Here is a 24,653-nt window from a genome sequence, read left to right as displayed (position 1 = left end):
CCTTTCCCAACCATTTAAATTTTTCTCTTACAGGTCTAACACTTCAGAAAAACCTAAACAATGCCCACCCGGAACAATATATAAAGCTAAACGAACCGTTCACTGGGCACTTATCCGTACGAAAAACCCTATTGATTTACCTGTTTTTACAAGGAAATAAAATGTGAAAAAAATATTTCTACATCCCATGGCCTTTCCCAACCATTTAAATTTTTCTCTTACAGGTCTAACACTTCCGAAAAACCAATACAACGCCCACCCGGAACAATATATAAAGCTAAACGAACCGTTCACTGGGTACATATCCGTACGAAAATCCCTATGGATTTTCCTGTTTTTACAAGGAAGTAAAATGTGAAAAAAATATTTCTACATCCCATGGCCTTTCCCAACCATTTAAATTTTTCTCTTACAGGTCTAACACTTCCGAAAAACCAATACAACGCCCACCCGGAACAATATATAAAGCTAAACGAACCGTTCACTGGGTACTTATCCGTACGAAAAACCCTATTGATTTACCTGTTTTTACAAGGAAGTAAATGTGAAAAAAATATTTCTACATCCCATGGCCTTTCCCAACCATTTAAATTTTTCTCTTACACGTCTAACACTTCCGAAAATCCAATACAACGCCCACCCGGAAGAATATATAAAGATAAACGAACCGTTCACTAGGTACTTATCCGTACAAAAATCCCTATCGATTTTCCTGTTTTTACAAGGAAGTAAAATGTGAAAAAAATATTTCTACATCCCATGGCCTTTCCCAACCATTTAAAGTTTTCTCTTACAGATCTAACACTTCCGAAAAACCAAAACAACGCCCACCCGGAACAATATATAAAGCTAAACGAACCGTTCACTGGGCACTTATCCGTACGAAAAACCCTATTGATTTACCTGTTTTTACAAGGAAATAAAATGTGAAAAAAATATTTCTACATCCCATGGCCTTTCCCAACCATTTAAATTTTTATCTTACAGGTCTAACACTTGCGAAAAACCAATACAACTCCCACCCGGAAAAATATATAAAGCTAAACGAACCGTTCACTGGGTACTTATCTGTACGAAAATCCCTATCGATTTTGCTGTTTTTACAAGGAAGTAAAATGTGAAAAAAATATTTCTACATCCCATGGCCTTTCCCAAAAATTGAAATTTTTCTCTTACAGGTTTAACACTTCCGAAAAACCAATACAACGCCCACCCGGAACAATATATAAAGCTAAACGAACCGTTCACTGGGCACTTATCCGTATGAAAATCCCTATCGATTTACCTGTATTTACAAGGAAATAAAATGTGAAAAAAATATTTCTACAAACCATGGCCTTTCCCAACCATTTAAATTTTTCTCTTACAGGTCTAACACTTTCGAAAAACCAATACAACGCCCACCCGGAACAATATATAAAGCTAAACGAACCGTTCACTGGGCACTTATCCGTACGAAAAACCCTATTGATTTACCTCTTTTTACAAGGAAGTAAAATGTGAAAAAAACATTTCTACATCCCATGGCCGTTCCCAACCATTTAAATTTTTCTCTTACAGGTCTAACACTTCCGAAAAACCAAAACAACGCCCACCCGGAACAATATATAAAGCTAAATGAACCGTTCACTGGGCACTTATCCGTACGAAAAACCCTATTGATTTACCTGTTTTTACAAGGAAATAAAATGTGAAAAAAATATTTCTACATCCCATGGCCTTTCCCAACCATTTAAATTTTTCTCTTACCGGTCTAACACTTCTGAAAAACCTAAACAATGCCCACCCGGAACAATATATAAAGCTAAACGAACCGTTCACTGGGCACTTATCCGTACGAAAAACCCTATTGATTTACCTGTTTTTACAAGGAAATAAAATGTGAAAAAAATATTTCTACATCCCATGGCCTTTCCCAACCATTTAAATTTTTTTCTTACAGGTCTAACACTTCCGAAAAACCAATACAACGCCCACCCGGAACAATATATAAAGCTAAATGAACCGTTCATTGGGCACTTATCCGTACGAAAAACCCTATTGATTTACCTGTTTTTACAAGGAAATAAAATGTGAAAAAAATATTTCTACATCCCATGGCCTTTCCCAACCATTTAAATTTTTCTCTTACCGGTCTAACACTTCTGAAAAACCTAAACAATGCCCACCCGGAACAATATATAAAGCTAAACGAACCGTTCACAGGGCACTTATCCGTACGAAAAACCCTATTGATTTATCTGTTTTTACAAGGAAATAAAATGTGAAAAAAATATTTCTACATCCCATGGCCTTTCCCAACCATTTACATTTTTCTCTTACAGGTCTAACACTTCCGAAAAACCAATACAACGCCCACCCGGAACAATATATAAAGCTAAACGAACCGTTCACTGGGTACATATCCGTACGAAAATCCCTATTGATTTTCCTGTTTTTACAAGGAAGTAAAATGTGAAAAAAATATTTCTACATCCCATGGCCTTTCCCAACCATTTAAATTTTTCTCTTACAGGTCTAACACTTCCGAAAAACCAATACAACGCCCACCCGGAAGAATATATAAAGATAAACGAACCGTTCACTGGGTACTTATCCGTACGAAAATCCCTATCGATTTTCCTGTTTTTACAAGGAAGTAAAATGTGAAAAAAATATTTCTACATCCCATGGCCTTTCCCAACCATTTAAATTTTTCTGTTACAGGTCTAACACTTCCGAAAAACCAATACAATGCCCACCCGGAACAATATATAAAGCTAAACGAACCGTTCACTGGGCACTTATCCGTACGTTAAACCCTATTGATTTACCTGTTTTTACAAGGAAATAAAATGTGAAAAAAATATTTCTACATCCCATGGCCTTTCCCAACCATTTAAATTTTTCTCTTACAGGTCTAACACTTCCGAAAAACCAATACAACGCCCACCCGGAACAATATATAAAGCTAAACGAACCGTTCACTGGGTACATATCCGTACGAAAATCCCTATTGATTTTCCTGTTTTTACAAGGAAGTAAAATGTGAAAAAAATATTTCTACATCCCATGGCCTTTCCCAACCATTTAAATTTTTCTCTTACAGGTCTAACACTTCCGAAAAACCAATACAACGCCCACCCGGAACAATATATAAAGCTAAACGAACCGTTCACTGGGCACTTATCCGTACGAAAAACCCTATTGATTTACCTGTTTTTACAAGGAAGTAAAATGTAAAAAAAAACATTTCTACATCCCATGGCCTTTCCCAACCATTTAAATTTTTCTCTTACAGGTCTAACACTTCCGAAATACCAAAACAACGCCTACCCGGAACAATATATAAAGCTAAATGAACCGTTCATTGGGCACTTATCCGTACGAAAAACCCTATTGATTTACCTGTTTTTACAAGGAAATAAAATGTGAAAAAAATATTTCTACATCCCATGGCCTTTCCCAACCATTTAAATTTTTCTCTTACCGGTCTAACACTTCTGAAAAACCTAAACAATGCCCACCCGGAACAATATATAAAGCTAAACGAACCGTTCACTGGGCACTTATCCGTACGAAAAACCCTATTGATTTACCTGTTTTTACAAGGAAGTAAAATGTGAAAAAAACATTTCTACATCCCATGGCCTTTCCCAACCATTTAAATTTTTCTCTTACAGGTCTAACACTTCCGAAAAACCAAAACAACGCCCACCCGGAACAATATATAAAGCTAAATGAACCGTTCATTGGGCACTTATCCGTACGAAAAACCCTATTGATTTACCTGTTTTTACAAGGAAATAAAATGTGAAAAAAATATTTCTACATCCCATGGCCTTTCCCAACCATTTAAATTTTTCTCTTACCGGTCTAACACTTCTGAAAAACCTAAACAATGCCCACCCGGAACAATATATAAAGCTAAACGAACCGTTCACTGGGCACTTATCCGTACGAAAAACCCTATTGATTTACCTGTTTTTACAAGGAAATAAATTGTGAAAAAAATATTTCTACATCCCATGGCCTTTCCCAACCATTTAAATTTTTCTCTTACAGGTCTAACACTTCCGAAAAACCAATACAACGCCCACCCGGAACAATATATAAAGCTAAACGAACCGTTCACTGGGTACATATCCGTACGAAAATCCCTATTGATTTTCCTGTTTTTACAAGGAAGTAAAATGTGAAAAAAATATTTCTACATCCCATGGCCTTTCCCAACCATTTAAATTTTTCTCTTACAGGTCTAACACTTCCGAAAAACCAATACAACGCCCACCCAGAAGAATATATAAAGATAAACGAACCGTTCACTGGGTACTTATCCGTACGAAAATCCCTATCGATTTTCCTGTTTTTACAAGGAAGTAAAATGTGAAAAAAATATTTCTACATCCCATGGCCTTTCCCAACCATTTAAATATTTCTCTTAGAGGTCTAACACTTCCGAAAAACCAAAACAACGCCCACCCGGAACAATATATAAAGCTAAACGAACCGTTCACTGGGCACTTATCCGTACGAAAAACCCTATTGATTTACCTGTTTTAACAAGGAAATAAAATGTGAAAAAAATATTTCTACATCCCATGGCCTTTCCCAACCATTTAAATTTTTCTCGTACAGGTTTAACACTTCCGAAAAACCAATACAACGCCCACCCGGAACAATATATAAAGTTAAACGAACCGTTCACTGGGCACTTATCCGTACGAAAAACCCTATTGATTTACCTGTTTTTACAAGGAAATAAAATGTGAAAAAATATTTCTACATCCCATGGCCTTTCCCAACCATTTAAATTTTTCTCTTACAGGTCTAACACTTCCGAAAAACCTAAACAATGCCCACCCGGAACAATATATAAAGCTAAACGAACCGTTCACTGGGCACTTATCCGTACGAAAAACCCTATTGATTTACCTGTTTTTACAAGGAAATAAAATGTGAAAAAAATATTTCTACATCCCATGGCCTTTCCCAACCATTTAAATTTTTCTCTTACAGGTCTAACACTTCCGAAAAACCAATACAACGCCCACCCGGAACAATATATAAAGCTAAACGAACCGTTCACTGGGTACATATCCGTACGAAAATCCCTATGGATTTTCCTGTTTTTACAAGGAAGTAAAATGTGAAAAAAATATTTCTACATCCCATGGCCTTTCCCAACCATTTAAATTTTTCTCTTACAGGTCTAACACTTCCGAAAAACCAATACAACGCCCACCCGGAACAATATATAAAGCTAAACGAACCGTTCACTGGGTACTTATCCGTACGAAAAACCCTATTGATTTACCTGTTTTTACAAGGAAGTAAATGTGAAAAAAATATTTCTACATCCCATGGCCTTTCCCAACCATTTAAATTTTTCTCTTACACGTCTAACACTTCCGAAAATCCAATACAACGCCCACCCGGAAGAATATATAAAGATAAACGAACCGTTCACTAGGTACTTATCCGTACAAAAATCCCTATCGATTTTCCTGTTTTTACAAGGAAGTAAAATGTGAAAGAAATATTTCTACATCCCATGGCCTTTCCCAACCATTTAAAGTTTTCTCTTACAGATCTAACACTTCCGAAAAACCAAAACAACGCCCACCCGGAACAATATATAAAGCTAAACGAACCGTTCACTGGGCACTTATCCGTACGAAAAACCCTATTGATTTACCTGTTTTTACAAGGAAATAAAATGTGAAAAAAATATTTCTACATCCCATGGCCTTTCCCAACCATTTAAATTTTTATCTTACAGGTCTAACACTTGCGAAAAACCAATACAACGCCCACCCGGAAGAATATATAAAGATAAACGAACCGTTCACTGGGTACTTATCTGTACGAAAATCCCTATCGATTTTGCTGTTTTTACAAGGAAGTAAAATGTGAAAAAAATATTTCTACATCCCATGGCCTTTCCCAAAAATTGAAATTTTTCTCTTACAGGTTTAACACTTCCGAAAAACCAATACAACGCCCACCCGGAACAATATATAAAGCTAAACGAACCGTTCACTGGGCACTTATCCGTATGAAAATCCCTATCGATTTACCTGTATTTACAAGGAAATAAAATGTGAAAAAAATATTTCTACAAACCATGGCCTTTCCCAACCATTTAAATTTTTCTCTTACAGGTCTAACACTTTCGAAAAACCAATACAACGCCCACCCGGAACAATATATAAAGCTAAACGAACCGTTCACTGGGCACTTATCCGTACGAAAAACCCTATTGATTTACCTCTTTTTACAAGGAAGTAAAATGTGAAAAAAACATTTCTACATCCCATGGCCGTTCCCAACCATTTAAATTTTTCTCTTACAGGTCTAACACTTCCGAAAAACCAAAACAACGCCCACCCGGAACAATATATAAAGCTAAATGAACCGTTCACTGGGCACTTATCCGTACGAAAAACCCTATTGATTTACCTGTTTTTACAAGGAAATAAAATGTGAAAAAAATATTTCTACATCCCATGGCCTTTCCCAACCATTTAAATTTTTCTCTTACCGGTCTAACACTTCTGAAAAACCTAAACAATGCCCACCCGGAACAATATATAAAGCTAAACGAACCGTTCACTGGGCACTTATCCGTACGAAAAACCCTATTGATTTACCTGTTTTTACAAGGAAATAAAATGTGAAAAAAATATTTCTACATCCCATGGCCTTTCCCAACCATTTAAATTTTTTTCTTACAGGTCTAACACTTCCGAAAAACCAATACAACGCCCACCCGGAACAATATATAAAGCTAAACGAACCGTTCACTGGGTACATATCCGTACGAAAATCCCTATTGATTTTCCTGTTTTTACAAGGAAGTAAAATGTGAAAAAAATATTTCTACATCCCATGGCCTTTCCCAACCATTTAAATTTTTCTCTTACAGGTCTAACACTTCCGAAAAACCAATACAACGCCCACCCGGAAGAATATATAAAGATAAACGAACCGTTCACTGGGTACTTATCCGTACGAAAATCCCTATGAATTTTCCTGTTTTTACAAGGAAGTAAAATGTGAAAAAAATATTTCTACATCCCATGGCCTTTCCCAACCATTTAAATTTTTCTCTTAGAGGTCTAAAACTTCCGAAAAACCAAAACAATGCCCACCCGGAACAATATATAAAGCTAAACGAACCGTTCACTGGGCACTTATCCGTACGAAAAACCCTATTGATTTACCTGTTTTTACAAGGAAATAAAATGTGAAAAAAATATTTCTACATCCCATGGCCTTTCCCAACCATTTAAATATTTCTCTTACAGGTCTAACACTTCCGAAAAACCAATACAACGCCCACCCGGAAGAATATATAAAGATAAACGAACCGTTCACTGGGTACTTATCTGTAAGAAAATCCCTATCGATTTTGCTGTTTTTACAAGGAAGTAAAATGTGAAAAAAATATTTCTACATCCCATGGCCTTTCCCAACCATTGAAATTTTTCTCTTACAGGTTTAACACTTCCGAAAAACCAATACAACGCCCACCCGGAACAATATATAAAGCTAAACGAACCGTTCACTGGGCACTTATCCGTATGAAAATCCCTATCGATTTACCTGTATTTACAAGGAAATAAAATGTGAAAAAAATATTTCTACAAACCATGGCCTTTCCCAACCATTTAAATTTTTCTCTTACAGGTCTAACACTTCCGAAAAACCAATACAACGCCCACCCGGAACAATATATAAAGCTAAACGAGCCGTTCACTGGGCACTTCTCCGTACGAAAAACCCTATTGATTTACCTGTTTTTACAAGGAAGTAAAATGTGAAAAAAACATTTCTACATCCCATGGCCTTTCCCAACCATTTAAATTTTTCTCTTACAGGTCTAACACTTTTGAAAAACCAATACAACTCCCACCCGGAAAAATATATAAAGCTAAACGAACCGTTCACTGGGTACTTATCCGTACGAAAAACCCTATTGATTTACCTGTTTTTACAAGGAAATAAAATGTGAAAAAAATATTTCTACATACCATGGCCTTTCCCAACCATTTAAATTTTTCTCTTACAGGTTTAACACTTCCGAAAAACCAATACAACGCCCACCCGGAACAATATATAAAGCTAAACGAACCGTTCACTGGGCACTTATCCGTATGAAAATCCCTATCGATTTACCTGTATTTACAAGGAAATAAAATGTGAAAAAAATATTTCTACAAACCATGGCCTTTCCCAACCATTTAAATTTTTCTCTTACAGGTCTAACACTTCCGAAAAACCAATACAACGCCCACCCGGAACAATATATAAAGCTAAACGAGCCGTTCACTGGGCACTTCTCCGTACGAAAAACCCTATTGATTTACCTGTTTTTACAAGGAAGTAAAATGTGAAAAAAACATTTCTACATCCCATGGCCTTTCCCAACCATTTAAATTTTTCTCTTACAGGTCTAACACTTTTGAAAAACCAATACAACTCCCACCCGGAAAAATATATAAAGCTAAACGAACCGTTCACTGGGTACTTATCCGTACGAAAAACCCTATTGATTTACCTGTTTTTACAAGGAAATAAAATGTGAAAAAAATATTTCTACATCCCATGGCCTTTCCCAACCATTTAAATTTTTCTCGTACAGGTTTAACACTTCCGAAAAACCAATACAACGCCCACCCGGAACAATATATAAAGCTAAACGAGACGTTCACTGGGCACTTCTCCGTACGAAAAACCCTATTGATTTACCTGTTTTTACAAAGAAGTAAAATGTGAAAAAAACATTTCTACATCCCATGGCCTTTCCCAACCATTTAAATTTTTCTCTTAGAGGTCTAACACTTCCGAAAAACCAAAACAACGCCCACCCGGAACAATATATAAAGCTAAACGAACCGTTCACTGGGCACTTATCCGTACGAAAAACCCTATTGAATTACCTGTTTTAACAAGGAAATAAAATGTGAAAAAAATATTTCTACATCCCATGGCCTTTCCCAACCATTTAAATTTTTCTCGTACAGGTTTAACACTTCCGAAAAACCAATACAACGCCCACCCGGAACAATATATAAAGTTAAACGAACCGTTCACTGGGCACTTATCCGTACGAAAAACCCTATTGATTTACCTGTTTTTACAAGGAAATAAAATGTGAAAAAATATTTCTACATCCCATGGCCTTTCCCAACCATTTAAATTTTTCTCTTACAGGTCTAACACTTCCGAAAAACCTAAACAATGCCCACCCGGAACAATATATAAAGCTAAACGAACCGTTCACTGGGCACTTATCCGTACGAAAAACCCTATTGATTTACCTGTTTTTACAAGGAAATAAAATGTGAAAAAAATATTTCTACATCCCATGGCCTTTCCCAACCATTTAAATTTTTCTCTTACAGGTCTAACACTTCCGAAAAACCAATACAACGCCCACCCGGAACAATATATAAAGCTAAACGAACCGTTCACTGGGTACATATCCGTACGAAAATCCCTATGGATTTTCCTGTTTTTACAAGGAAGTAAAATGTGAAAAAAATATTTCTACATCCCATGGCCTTTCCCAACCATTTAAATTTTTCTCTTACAGGTCTAACACTTCCGAAAAACCAATACAACGCCCACCCGGAACAATATATAAAGCTAAACGAACCGTTCACTGGGTACTTATCCGTACGAAAAACCCTATTGATTTACCTGTTTTTACAAGGAAGTAAATGTGAAAAAAATATTTCTACATCCCATGGCCTTTCCCAACCATTTAAATTTTTCTCTTACACGTCTAACACTTCCGAAAATCCAATACAACGCCCACCCGGAAGAATATATAAAGATAAACGAACCGTTCACTAGGTACTTATCCGTACAAAAATCCCTATCGATTTTCCTGTTTTTACAAGGAAGTAAAATGTGAAAGAAATATTTCTACATCCCATGGCCTTTCCCAACCATTTAAAGTTTTCTCTTACAGATCTAACACTTCCGAAAAACCAAAACAACGCCCACCCGGAACAATATATAAAGCTAAACGAACCGTTCACTGGGCACTTATCCGTACGAAAAACCCTATTGATTTACCTGTTTTTACAAGGAAATAAAATGTGAAAAAAATATTTCTACATCCCATGGCCTTTCCCAACCATTTAAATTTTTATCTTACAGGTCTAACACTTGCGAAAAACCAATACAACGCCCACCCGGAAGAATATATAAAGATAAACGAACCGTTCACTGGGTACTTATCTGTACGAAAATCCCTATCGATTTTGCTGTTTTTACAAGGAAGTAAAATGTGAAAAAAATATTTCTACATCCCATGGCCTTTCCCAAAAATTGAAATTTTTCTCTTACAGGTTTAACACTTCCGAAAAACCAATACAACGCCCACCCGGAACAATATATAAAGCTAAACGAACCGTTCACTGGGCACTTATCCGTATGAAAATCCCTATCGATTTACCTGTATTTACAAGGAAATAAAATGTGAAAAAAATATTTCTACAAACCATGGCCTTTCCCAACCATTTAAATTTTTCTCTTACAGGTCTAACACTTTCGAAAAACCAATACAACGCCCACCCGGAACAATATATAAAGCTAAACGAACCGTTCACTGGGCACTTATCCGTACGAAAAACCCTATTGATTTACCTCTTTTTACAAGGAAGTAAAATGTGAAAAAAACATTTCTACATCCCATGGCCGTTCCCAACCATTTAAATTTTTCTCTTACAGGTCTAACACTTCCGAAAAACCAAAACAACGCCCACCCGGAACAATATATAAAGCTAAATGAACCGTTCACTGGGCACTTATCCGTACGAAAAACCCTATTGATTTACCTGTTTTTACAAGGAAATAAAATGTGAAAAAAATATTTCTACATCCCATGGCCTTTCCCAACCATTTAAATTTTTCTCTTACCGGTCTAACACTTCTGAAAAACCTAAACAATGCCCACCCGGAACAATATATAAAGCTAAACGAACCGTTCACTGGGCACTTATCCGTACGAAAAACCCTATTGATTTACCTGTTTTTACAAGGAAATAAAATGTGAAAAAAATATTTCTACATCCCATGGCCTTTCCCAACCATTTAAATTTTTTTCTTACAGGTCTAACACTTCCGAAAAACCAATACAACGCCCACCCGGAACAATATATAAAGCTAAACGAACCGTTCACTGGGTACATATCCGTACGAAAATCCCTATTGATTTTCCTGTTTTTACAAGGAAGTAAAATGTGAAAAAAATATTTCTACATCCCATGGCCTTTCCCAACCATTTAAATTTTTCTCTTACAGGTCTAACACTTCCGAAAAACCAATACAACGCCCACCCGGAAGAATATATAAAGATAAACGAACCGTTCACTGGGTACTTATCCGTACGAAAATCCCTATGAATTTTCCTGTTTTTACAAGGAAGTAAAATGTGAAAAAAATATTTCTACATCCCATGGCCTTTCCCAACCATTTAAATTTTTCTCTTAGAGGTCTAAAACTTCCGAAAAACCAAAACAATGCCCACCCGGAACAATATATAAAGCTAAACGAACCGTTCACTGGGCACTTATCCGTACGAAAAACCCTATTGATTTACCTGTTTTTACAAGGAAATAAAATGTGAAAAAAATATTTCTACATCCCATGGCCTTTCCCAACCATTTAAATATTTCTCTTACAGGTCTAACACTTCCGAAAAACCAATACAACGCCCACCCGGAAGAATATATAAAGATAAACGAACCGTTCACTGGGTACTTATCTGTAAGAAAATCCCTATCGATTTTGCTGTTTTTACAAGGAAGTAAAATGTGAAAAAAATATTTCTACATCCCATGGCCTTTCCCAACCATTGAAATTTTTCTCTTACAGGTTTAACACTTCCGAAAAACCAATACAACGCCCACCCGGAACAATATATAAAGCTAAACGAACCGTTCACTGGGCACTTATCCGTATGAAAATCCCTATCGATTTACCTGTATTTACAAGGAAATAAAATGTGAAAAAAATATTTCTACAAACCATGGCCTTTCCCAACCATTTAAATTTTTCTCTTACAGGTCTAACACTTCCGAAAAACCAATACAACGCCCACCCGGAACAATATATAAAGCTAAACGAGCCGTTCACTGGGCACTTCTCCGTACGAAAAACCCTATTGATTTACCTGTTTTTACAAGGAAGTAAAATGTGAAAAAAACATTTCTACATCCCATGGCCTTTCCCAACCATTTAAATTTTTCTCTTACAGGTCTAACACTTTTGAAAAACCAATACAACTCCCACCCGGAAAAATATATAAAGCTAAACGAACCGTTCACTGGGTACTTATCCGTACGAAAAACCCTATTGATTTACCTGTTTTTACAAGGAAATAAAATGTGAAAAAAATATTTCTACATACCATGGCCTTTCCCAACCATTTAAATTTTTCTCTTACAGGTTTAACACTTCCGAAAAACCAATACAACGCCCACCCGGAACAATATATAAAGCTAAACGAACCGTTCACTGGGCACTTATCCGTATGAAAATCCCTATCGATTTACCTGTATTTACAAGGAAATAAAATGTGAAAAAAATATTTCTACAAACCATGGCCTTTCCCAACCATTTAAATTTTTCTCTTACAGGTCTAACACTTCCGAAAAACCAATACAACGCCCACCCGGAACAATATATAAAGCTAAACGAGCCGTTCACTGGGCACTTCTCCGTACGAAAAACCCTATTGATTTACCTGTTTTTACAAGGAAGTAAAATGTGAAAAAAACATTTCTACATCCCATGGCCTTTCCCAACCATTTAAATTTTTCTCTTACAGGTCTAACACTTTTGAAAAACCAATACAACTCCCACCCGGAAAAATATATAAAGCTAAACGAACCGTTCACTGGGTACTTATCCGTACGAAAAACCCTATTGATTTACCTGTTTTTACAAGGAAATAAAATGTGAAAAAAATATTTCTACATCCCATGGCCTTTCCCAACCATTTAAATTTTTCTCGTACAGGTTTAACACTTCCGAAAAACCAATACAACGCCCACCCGGAACAATATATAAAGCTAAACGAGACGTTCACTGGGCACTTCTCCGTACGAAAAACCCTATTGATTTACCTGTTTTTACAAAGAAGTAAAATGTGAAAAAAACATTTCTACATCCCATGGCCTTTCCCAACCATTTAAATTTTTCTCTTACAAGTCTAACACTTGCGAAAAACCAATACAACTCCCACCCGGAAAAATATATAAAGCTAAACGAACCGTTCACTGGGTACTTATCCGTACGAAAAACCCTATTGATTTACCTGTTTTTACAAGGAAGTAAAATGTGAAAAAAATATTTCTACATCCCATGGCCTTTCCCAACCATTTAAATTTTTCTCTTACAGGTCTAACACTTCCGAAAAACCAATACAACGCCCACCCGGAAGAATATATAAAGATAAACGAACCGTTCACTGGGTACTTATCTGTACGAAAATCCCTATCGATTTTGCTGTTTTTACAAGGAAGTAAAATGTGAAAAAAATATTTCTACATCCCATGGCCTTTCCCAACCATTGAAATTTTTCTCTTATAGGTTTAACACTTCCGAAAAACCAATACAACGCCCACCCGGAACAATATATAAAGCTAAACGAACCGTTCACTGGGCACTTATCCGTATGAAAATCCCTATCGATTTACCTGTATTTACAAGGAAATAAAATGTGAAAAAAATATTTCTACAAACCATGGCCTTTCCCAACCATTTAAATTTTTCTCTTACAGGTCTAACACTTCCGAAAAACCAATACAACGCCCACCCGGAACAATATATAAAGCTAAACGAACCGTTCACTGGGCACTTATCCGTACGAAAAACCCTATTGATTTACCTGTTTTTACAAGGAAGTAAAATGTAAAAAAAACATTTCTACATCCCATGGCCTTTCCCAACCATTTAAATTTTTCTCTTACAGGTCTAACACTTCCGAAAAACCAAAACAACGCCCACCCGGAAAAATATCTAAAGCTAAATGAACCGTTCATTGGGCACTTATCCGTACGAAAAACCCTATTGATTTACCTGTTTTTACAAGGAAATAAAATGTGAAAAAAATATTTCTACATCCCATGGCCTTTCCCAACCATTTAAATTTTTCTCTTACCGGTCTAACACTTCTGAAAAACCTAAACAATGCCCACCCGGAACAATATATAAAGCTAAACGAACCGTTCACTGGGCACTCATCCGTACGAAAAACCCTATTGATTTACCTGTTTTTACAAGGAAGTAAAATGTGAAAAAAACATTTCTACATCCCATGGCCTTTCCCAACCATTTAAATTTTTCTCTTACAGGTCTAACACTTCCGAAAAACCAAAACAACGCCCACCCGGAACAATATATAAAGCTAAATGAACCGTTCATTGGGCACTTATCCGTAAGAAAAACCCTATTGATTTACTTGTTTTTACAAGGAAATAAAATGTGAAAAAAATATTTCTACATCCCATGGCCTTTCCCAACCATTTAAATTTTTCTCGTACAGGTTTAACACTTCTGAAAAACCTAAACAATGCCCACCCGGAACAATATATAAAGCTAAACGAACCGTTCACTGGGCACTTAACCGTACGAAAAACCCTATTGATTTACCTGTTTTTACAAGGAAATAAAATGTGAAAAAAATATTTCTACATCCCATGGCCTTTCCCAACCATTTAAATTTTTCTCTTACAGGTCTAACACTTCCGAAAAACCAATACAACGCCCACCCGGAACAATATATAAAGCTAAACGAACCGTTCACTGGGTACATATCCGTACGAAAATCCCTATTGATTTTCCTGTTTTTACAAGGAAGTAAAATGTGAAAAAAATATTTCTACATCCCATGGCCTTTCCCAACCATTTAAATTTTTCTCTTACAGGTCTAACACTTCCGAAAAACCAATACAACGCCCACCCGGAAGAATATATAAAGATAAACGAACCGTTCACTGGGCACTTATCCGTACGAAAAACCCTATTGATTTACCTGTTTTAACAAGGAAATAAAATGTGAAAAAAATATTTCTACATCCCATGGCCTTTCCCAACCATTAAAATTTTTCTGTTACAGGTCTAACACTTCCGAAAAACCAATACAACGCCCACCCGGAACAATATATAAAGTTAAACGAACCGTTCACTGGGCACTTATCCGTACGAAAAACCCTATTGATTTACCTGTTTTTACAAGGAAATAAAATGTGAAAAAAATATTTCTACATCCCATGGCCTTTCCCAACCATTTAAATTTTTCTCTTACAGGTCTAACACTTCCGAAAAACCAATACAACGCCCACCCGGAACAATATATAAAGCTAAACGAACCGTTCACTGGGTACATATCCGTACGAAAATCCCTATTGATTTTCCTGTTTTTACAAGGAAGTAAAATGTGAAAAAAATATTTCTACATCCCATGGCCTTTCCCAACCATTTAAATTTTTCTCTTACAGGTCTAACACTTCCGAAAAACCAATACAACGCCCACCCGGAACAATATATAAAGCTAAACGAACCGTTCACTGGGCACTTATCCGTACGAAAAACCCTATTGATTTACCTGTTTTTACAAGGAAGTAAAATGTAAAAAAAACATTTCTACATCCCATGGCCTTTCCCAACCATTTAAATTTTTCTCTTACAGGTCTAACACTTCCGAAAAACCAAAACAACGCCCACCCGGAACAATATATAAAGCTAAATGAACCGTTCATTGGGCACTTATCCGTACGAAAAACCCTATTGATTTACCTGTTTTTACAAGGAAATAAAATGTGAAAAAAATATTTCTACATCCCATGGCCTTTCCCAACCATTTAAATTTTTCTCTTACCGGTCTAACACTTCTGAAAAACTTAAACAATGCCCACCCGGAACAATATATAAAGCTAAACGAACCGTTCACTGGGCACTTATCCGTACGAAAAACCCTATTGATTTATTTGTTTTTACAAGGAAGTAAAATGTGAAAAAAACATTTCTACATCCCATGGCCTTTCCCAACCATTTAAATTTTTCTCTTACAGGTCTAACACTTCCGAAAAACCAAAACAACGCCCACCCGGAACAATATATAAAGCTAAATGAACCGTTCATTGGGCACTTATCCGTACGAAAAACCCTATTGATTTACCTGTTTTTACAAGGAAATAAAATGTGAAAAAAATATTTCTACATCCCATGGCCTTTCCCAACCATTTAAATTTTTCTCTTACTGGTCTAACACTTCTGAAAAACCTAAACAATGCCCACCCGGAACAATATATAAAGCTAAACGAACCGTTCACTGGGCACTTATCCGTACGAAAAACCCTATTGATTTACCTGTTTTTACAAGGAAATAAAATGTGAAAAAAATATTTCTACATCCCATGGCCTTTCCCAACCATTTAAATTTTTCTCTTACAGGTCTAATACTTCCGAAAAACCAATACAACGCCCACCCGGAACAATATATAAAGCTAAACGAACCGTTCACTTGGTACTTATCCGTACGAAAATCCCTATTGATTTACCTGTTTTTAAAAGGAAATAAAATGTGAAAAAAATATTTCTACATCCCATGGCCTTTCCCAACCATTTAAATTTTTCTCTTACAGGTCTAACACTTCCGAAAAACCAATACAACGCCCACCCGGAACAATATATAAAGCTAAACGAACCGTTCACTGGGTACTTATCCGTACGAAAAACCCTATTGATTTACCTGTTTTTACAAGGAAGTAAATGTGAAAAAAAATATTTCTATATCCCATGGCCTTTCCCAACCATTTAAATTTTTCTCTTACACGTCTAACACTTCCGAAAATCCAATACAACGCCCACCCGGAAGAATATATAAAGATAAACGAACCGTTCACTAGGTACTTATCCGTACAAAAATCCCTATCGATTTTCCTGTTTTTACAAGGAAGTAAAATGTGAAAAAAATATTTCTACATCCCATGGCCTTTCCCAACCATATAAAGTTTTCTCTTACAGGTCTAACACTTCCGAAAAACCAAAACAACGCCCACCCGGAACAATATATAAAGCTAAACGAACCGTTCACTGGGCACTTATCCGTACGAAAAACCCTATTGATTTACCTGTTTTTACAAGGAAATAAAATGTGAAAAAAATATTTCTACATCCCATGGCCTTTCCCAACCATTTAAATTTTTCTCTTACAGGTCTAACACTTCCGAAAAACCAATACAACGCCCACCCGGAACAATATATAAAGCTTAACGAACCGTTCACTGGGCACTTCTCCGTACGAAAATCCCTATCGATTTACCTGTATTTACAAGGAAATAAAATGTGAAAAAAATATTTCTACATCCCATGGCCTTTCCCAACCATTTAAATTTTTCTCTTACAGGTCTAACACTTCCGAAAAACCAATACAACGCCCACCCGGAACAATATATAAAGCTAAACGAACCGTTCACTGGGCACTTATACGTACGAAAATCCCTATCGATTTACCTGTATTTACAAGGAAATAAAATGTGAAAAAAATATTTCTACAAATCATGGCCTTTCCCAACCATTTAAATTTTTCTCTTACAGGTCTAACACTTCCGAAAAACCAATACAACGCCCACCCGGAACAATATATAAAGCTAAACGAACCGTTCACTGGGCACTTATCCGTACGAAAAACCCTATCGATTTACCTGTTTTTACAAGGAAATAAAATGTGAAGAAAATATTTCTACATCCCATGGCCTTTCCCAACCATTTAAATTTTTCTGTTACAGGTCTAACACTTCCGAAAAACCAATACAACGCCCACCCGGAACAATATATAAAGCTAAACGAGCCGTTCACTGGGCACTTCTCCGTACGAAAAACCCTATTGATTTACCTGTTTTTACAAGGAAATAAAATGTGAAAAAAATATTTCTACATCCCATGGCATTTCCCAACCATTTAAATTTTTCTCTTACAGGTCTAACACTTCCGAAAAACCAATACAACGCCCACCCGGAACAATATATAAAGCTAAACGAACCGTTCACTGGGCACTTATGCGTATGAAAATCCCTATCGATTTACCTGTATTTACAAGGAAATAAAATGTGAAAAAAATATTTCTACAAACCATGGCCTTTCCCAACCATTTAAATTTTTCTCTTACAGGTCTAACACTTCCGAAAAACCAATACAACGCCCACCCGGAACAATATATAAAGCTAAACGAACCGTTCACTGGGCACTTATCCGTACGAAAAACCCTATTGATTTACCTGTTTTTACAAGGAAGTAAAATGTAAAAAAAACATTTCTACATCCCATGGCCTTTCCCAACCATTTAAATTTTTCTCTTACAGGTCTAACACTTCCGAAAAACCAAAACAACGCCCACCCGGAAAAATATCTAAAGCTAAATGAACCGTTCATTGGGCACTTATCCGTACGAAAAACCCTATTGATTTACCTGTTTTACAAGGAAATAAAATGTGAAAAAAATATTTCTACATCCCATGGCCTTTCCCAACCATTTAAATTTTTCTCTTACCGGTCTAACACTTCTGAAAAACCTAAACAATGCCCACCCGGAACAATATATAAAGCTAAACGAACCGTTCACTGGGCACTTATCCGTACGAAAAACACTATTGATTTACCTGTTTTTACAAGGAAGTAAAATGTGAAAAAAACATTTCTACATCCCATGGCCTTTCCCAACCATTTAAATTTTTCTCTTACAGGTCTAACACTTCCGAAAAACCAAAACAACGCCCACCCGGAACAATATATAAAGCTAAATGAACCGTTCATTGGGCACTTATCCGTAAGAAAAACCCTATTGATTTACTTGTTTTTACAAGGAAATAAAATGTGAAAAAAATATTTCTACATCCCATGGCCTTTCCCAACCATTTAAATTTTTCTCGTACAGGTTTAACACTTCTGAAAAACCTAAACAATGCCCACCCGGAACAATATATAAAGCTAAACGAACCGTTCACTGGGCACTTATCCGTACGAAAAACCCTATTGATTTACCTGTTTTTACAAGGAAATAAAATGTGAAAAAAATATTTCTACATCCCATGGCCTTTCCCAACCATTTAAATTTTTCTCTTACAGGTCTAACACTTCCGAAAAACCAATACAACGCCCACCCGGAACAATATATAAAGCTAAACGAACCGTTCACTGGGTACATATCCGTACGAAAATCCCTATTGATTTTCCTGTTTTTACAAGGAAGTAAAATGTGAAAAAAATATTTCTACATCCCATGGCCTTTCCCAACCATTTAAATTTTTCTCTTACAGGTCTAACACTTCCGAAAAACCAATACAACGCCCACCCGGAAGAATATATAAAGATAAACGAACCGTTCACTGGGCACTTATCCGTACGAAAAACCCTATTGATTTACCTGTTTTAACAAGGAAATAAAATGTGAAAAAAATATTTCTACATCCCATGGCCTTTCCCAACCATTAAAATCTTTCTGTTACAGGTCTAACACTTCCGAAAAACCAATACAACGCCCACCCGGAACAATATATAAAGTTAAACGAACCGTTCACTGGGCACTTATCCGTACGAAAAACCCTATTGATTTACATGTTTTTACAAGGAAATAAAATGTGAAAAAAATATTTCTACATCCCATGGCCTTTCCCAACCATTTAAATTTTTCTGTTACAGGTCTAACACTTCCGAAAAACCTAAACAATGCCCACCCGGAACAATATATAAAGCTAAACGAACCGTTCACTGGGCACTTATCCGTACGAAAAACCCTATTGATTTACCTGTTTTTACAAGGAAATAAAATGTGAAAAAAATATTTCTACATCCCATGGCCTTTCCCAACCATTTAAATTTTTCTCTTACAGGTCTAACACTTCCGAAAAACCAATACAACGCCCACCCGGAACAATATATAAAGCTAAACGAACCGTTCACTGGGTACATATCCGTACGAAAATCCCTACTGATTTTCCTGTTTTTACAAGGAAGTAAAATGTGAAAAAAATATTTCTACATCCCATGGCCTTTCCCAACCATTTAAATTTTTCTCTTACAGGTCTAACACTTCCGAAAAACCAATACAACGCCCACCCGGAACAATATATAAAGCTAAACGAACCGTTCACTGGGCACTTATCCGTACGAAAAACCCTATTGATTTACCTGTTTTTACAAGGAAGTAAAATGTAAAAAAAACATTTCTACATCCCATGGCCTTTCCCAACCATTTAAATTTTTCTCTTACAGGTCTAACACTTCCGAAAAACCAAAACAACGCCCACCCGGAACAATATATAAAGCTAAATGAACCGTTCATTGGGCACTTATCCGTACGAAAAACCCTATTGATTTACCTGTTTTTACAAGGAAATAAAATGTGAAAAAAATATTTCTACATCCCATGGCCTTTCCCAACCATTTAAATTTTTCTCTTACCGGTCTAACACTTCTGAAAAACCTAAACAATGCCCACCCGGAACAATATATAAAGCTAAACGAACCGTTCACTGGGCACTTATCCGTACGAAAAACCCTATTGATTTACCTGTTTTTACAAGGAAGTAAAATGTGAAAAAAACATTTCTACATCCCATGGCCTTTCCCAACCATTTAAATTTTTCTCTTACAGGTCTAACACTTCCGAAAAACCAAAACAACGCCCACCCGGAACAATATATAAAGCTAAATGAACCGTTCATTGGGCACTTATCCGTACGAAAAACCCTATTGATTTACCTGTTTTTACAAGGAAATAAAATGTGAAAAAAATATTTCTACATCCCATGGCCTTTCCCAACCATTTAAATTTTTCTCTTACCGGTCTAACACTTCTGAAAAACCTAAACAATGCCCACCCGGAACAATATATAAAGCTAAACGAACCGTTCACTGGGCACTTATCCGTACAAAAAACCCTATTGATTTACCTGTTTTTACAAGGAAATAAAATGTGAAAAAAATATTTCTACATCCCATGGCCTTTCCCAACCATTTAAATTTTTCTCTTACAGGTCTAACACTTCCGAAAAACCAATACAACGCCCACCCGGAACAATATATAAAGCTAAACGAACCGTTCACTGGGTACATATCCGTACGAAAATCCCTATTGATTTTCCTGTTTTTACAAGGAAGTAAAATGTGAAAAAAATATGTCTACATCCCATGGCCTTTCCCAACCATTTAAATTTTTCTCTTACAGGTCTAATACTTCCGAAAAACCAATACAACGCCCACCCGGAACAATATATAAAGCTAAACGAACCGTTCACTTGGTACTTATCCGTACGAAAATCCCTATTGATTTACCTGTTTTTAAAAGGAAATAAAATGTGAAAAAAATATTTCTACATCCCATGGCCTTTCCCAACCATTTAAATTTTTCTCTTACAGGTCTAACACTTCCGAAAAACCAATACAACGCCCACCCGGAACAATATATAAAGCTAAACGAACCGTTCACTGGGTACTTATCCGTACGAAAAACCCTATTGATTTACCTGTTTTTACAAGGAAGTAAATGTGAAAAAAATATTTCTACATCCCATGGCCTTTCCCAACCATTTAAATTTTTCTCTTACACGTCTAACACTTCCGAAAATCCAATACAACGCCCACCCGGAAGAATATATAAAGATAAACGAACCGTTCACTAGGTACTTATCCGTACAAAAATCCCTATCGATTTTCCTGTTTTTACAAGGAAGTAAAATGTGAAAAAAATATTTCTACATCCCATGGCCTTTCCCAACCATATAAAGTTTTCTCTTACAGGTCTAACACTTCCGAAAAACCAAAACAACGCCCACCCGGAACAATATATAAAGCTAAACGAACCGTTCACTGGGCACTTATCCGTACGAAAAACCCTATTGATTTACCTGTTTTTACAAGGAAATAAAATGTGAAAAAAATATTTCTACATCCCATGGCCTTTCCCAACCATTTAAATTTTTCTCTTACAGGTCTAACACTTCCGAAAAACCAATACAACGCCCACCCGGAACAATATATAAAGCTTAACGAACCGTTCACTGGGCACTTCTCCGTACGAAAATCCCTATCGATTTACCTGTATTTACAAGGAAATAAAATGTGAAAAAAATATTTCTACATCCCATGGCCTTTCCCAACCATTTAAATTTTTCTCTTACAGGTCTAACACTTCCGAAAAACCAATACAACGCCCACCCGGAACAATATATAAAGCTAAACGAACCGTTCACTGGGCACTTATACGTACGAAAATCCCTATCGATTTACCTGTATTTACAAGGAAATAAAATGTGAAAAAAATATTTCTACATCCCATGGCCTTTCCCAACCATTTAAATTTTTCTGTTACAGGTCTAACACTTCCGAAAAACCAATACAACGCCCACCCGGAACAATATATAAAGCTAAACGAGCCGTTCACTGGGCACTTCTCCGTACGAAAAACCCTATTGATTTACCTGTTTTTACAAGGAAATAAAATGTGAAAAAAATATTTCTACATCCCATGGCATTTCCCAACCATTTAAATTTTTCTCTTACAGGTCTAACACTTCCGAAAAACCAATACAACGCCCACCCGGAACAATATATAAAGCTAAACGAACCGTTCACTGGGCACTTATGCGTATGAAAATCCCTATCGATTTACCTGTATTTACAAGGAAATAAAATGTGAAAAAAATATTTCTACAAACCATGGCCTTTCCCAACCATTTAAATTTTTCTCTTACAGGTCTAACACTTCCGAAAAACCAATACAACGCCCACCCGGAACAATATATAAAGCTAAACGAACCGTTCACTGGGCACTTATCCGTACGAAAAACCCTATTGATTTACCTGTTTTTACAAGGAAGTAAAATGTAAAAAAAACATTTCTACATCCCATGGCCTTTCCCAACCATTTAAATTTTTCTCTTACAGGTCTAACACTTCCGAAAAACCAAAACAACGCCCACCCGGAAAAATATCTAAAGCTAAATGAACCGTTCATTGGGCACTTATCCGTACGAAAAACCCTATTGATTTACCTGTTTTACAAGGAAATAAAATGTGAAAAAAATATTTCTACATCCCATGGCCTTTCCCAACCATTTAAATTTTTCTCTTACCGGTCTAACACTTCTGAAAAACCTAAACAATGCCCACCCGGAACAATATATAAAGCTAAACGAACCGTTCACTGGGCACTTATCCGTACGAAAAACCCTATTGATTTACCTGTTTTTACAAGGAAGTAAAATGTGAAAAAAACATTTCTACATCCCATGGCCTTTCCCAACCATTTAAATTTTTCTCTTACAGGTCTAACACTTCCGAAAAACCAAAACAACGCCCACCCGGAACAATATATAAAGCTAAATGAACCGTTCATTGGGCACTTATCCGTAAGAAAAACCCTATTGATTTACTTGTTTTTACAAGGAAATAAAATGTGAAAAAAATATTTCTACATCCCATGGCCTTTCCCAACCATTTAAATTTTTCTCGTACAGGTTTAACACTTCTGAAAAACCTAAACAATGCCCACCCGGAACAATATATAAAGCTAAACGAACCGTTCACTGGGCACTTATCCGTACGAAAAACCCTATTGATTTACCTGTTTTTACAAGGAAATAAAATGTGAAAAAAATATTTCTACATCCCATGGCCTTTCCCAACCATTTAAATTTTTCTCTTACAGGTCTAACACTTCCGAAAAACCAATACAACGCCCACCCGGAACAATATATAAAGCTAAACGAACCGTTCACTGGGTACATATCCGTACGAAAATCCCTATTGATTTTCCTGTTTTTACAAGGAAGTAAAATGTGAAAAAAATATTTCTACATCCCATGGCCTTTCCCAACCATTTAAATTTTTCTCTTACAGGTCTAACACTTCCGAAAAACCAATACAACGCCCACCCGGAAGAATATATAAAGATAAACGAACCGTTCACTGGGCACTTATCCGTACGAAAAACCCTATTGATTTACCTGTTTTAACAAGGAAATAAAATGTGAAAAAAATATTTCTACATCCCATGGCCTTTCCCAACCATTAAAATCTTTCTGTTACAGGTCTAACACTTCCGAAAAACCAATACAACGCCCACCCGGAACAATATATAAAGTTAAACGAACCGTTCACTGGGCACTTATCCGTACGAAAAACCCTATTGATTTACCTGTTTTTACAAGGAAATAAAATGTGAAAAAAATATTTCTACATCCCATGGCCTTTCCCAACCATTTAAATTTTTCTGTTACAGGTCTAACACTTCCGAAAAACCTAAACAATGCCCACCCGGAACAATATATAAAGCTAAACGAACCGTTCACTGGGCACTTATCCGTACGAAAAACCCTATTGATTTACCTGTTTTTACAAGGAAATAAAATGTGAAAAAAATATTTCTACATCCCATGGCCTTTCCCAACCATTTAAATTTTTCTCTTACAGGTCTAACACTTCCGAAAAACCAATACAACGCCCACCCGGAACAATATATAAAGCTAAACGAACCGTTCACTGGGTACATATCCGTACGAAAATCCCTACTGATTTTCCTGTTTTTACAAGGAAGTAAAATGTGAAAAAAATATTTCTACATCCCATGGCCTTTCCCAACCATTTAAATT

The sequence above is a fragment of the Paroedura picta genome, chromosome 1 (assembly GCF_049243985.1).
Source record: "Paroedura picta isolate Pp20150507F chromosome 1, Ppicta_v3.0, whole genome shotgun sequence".
Lineage (NCBI taxonomy): Eukaryota > Metazoa > Chordata > Lepidosauria > Squamata > Gekkonidae > Paroedura > Paroedura picta.
This window is presented reverse-complemented; position numbering follows the sequence as displayed.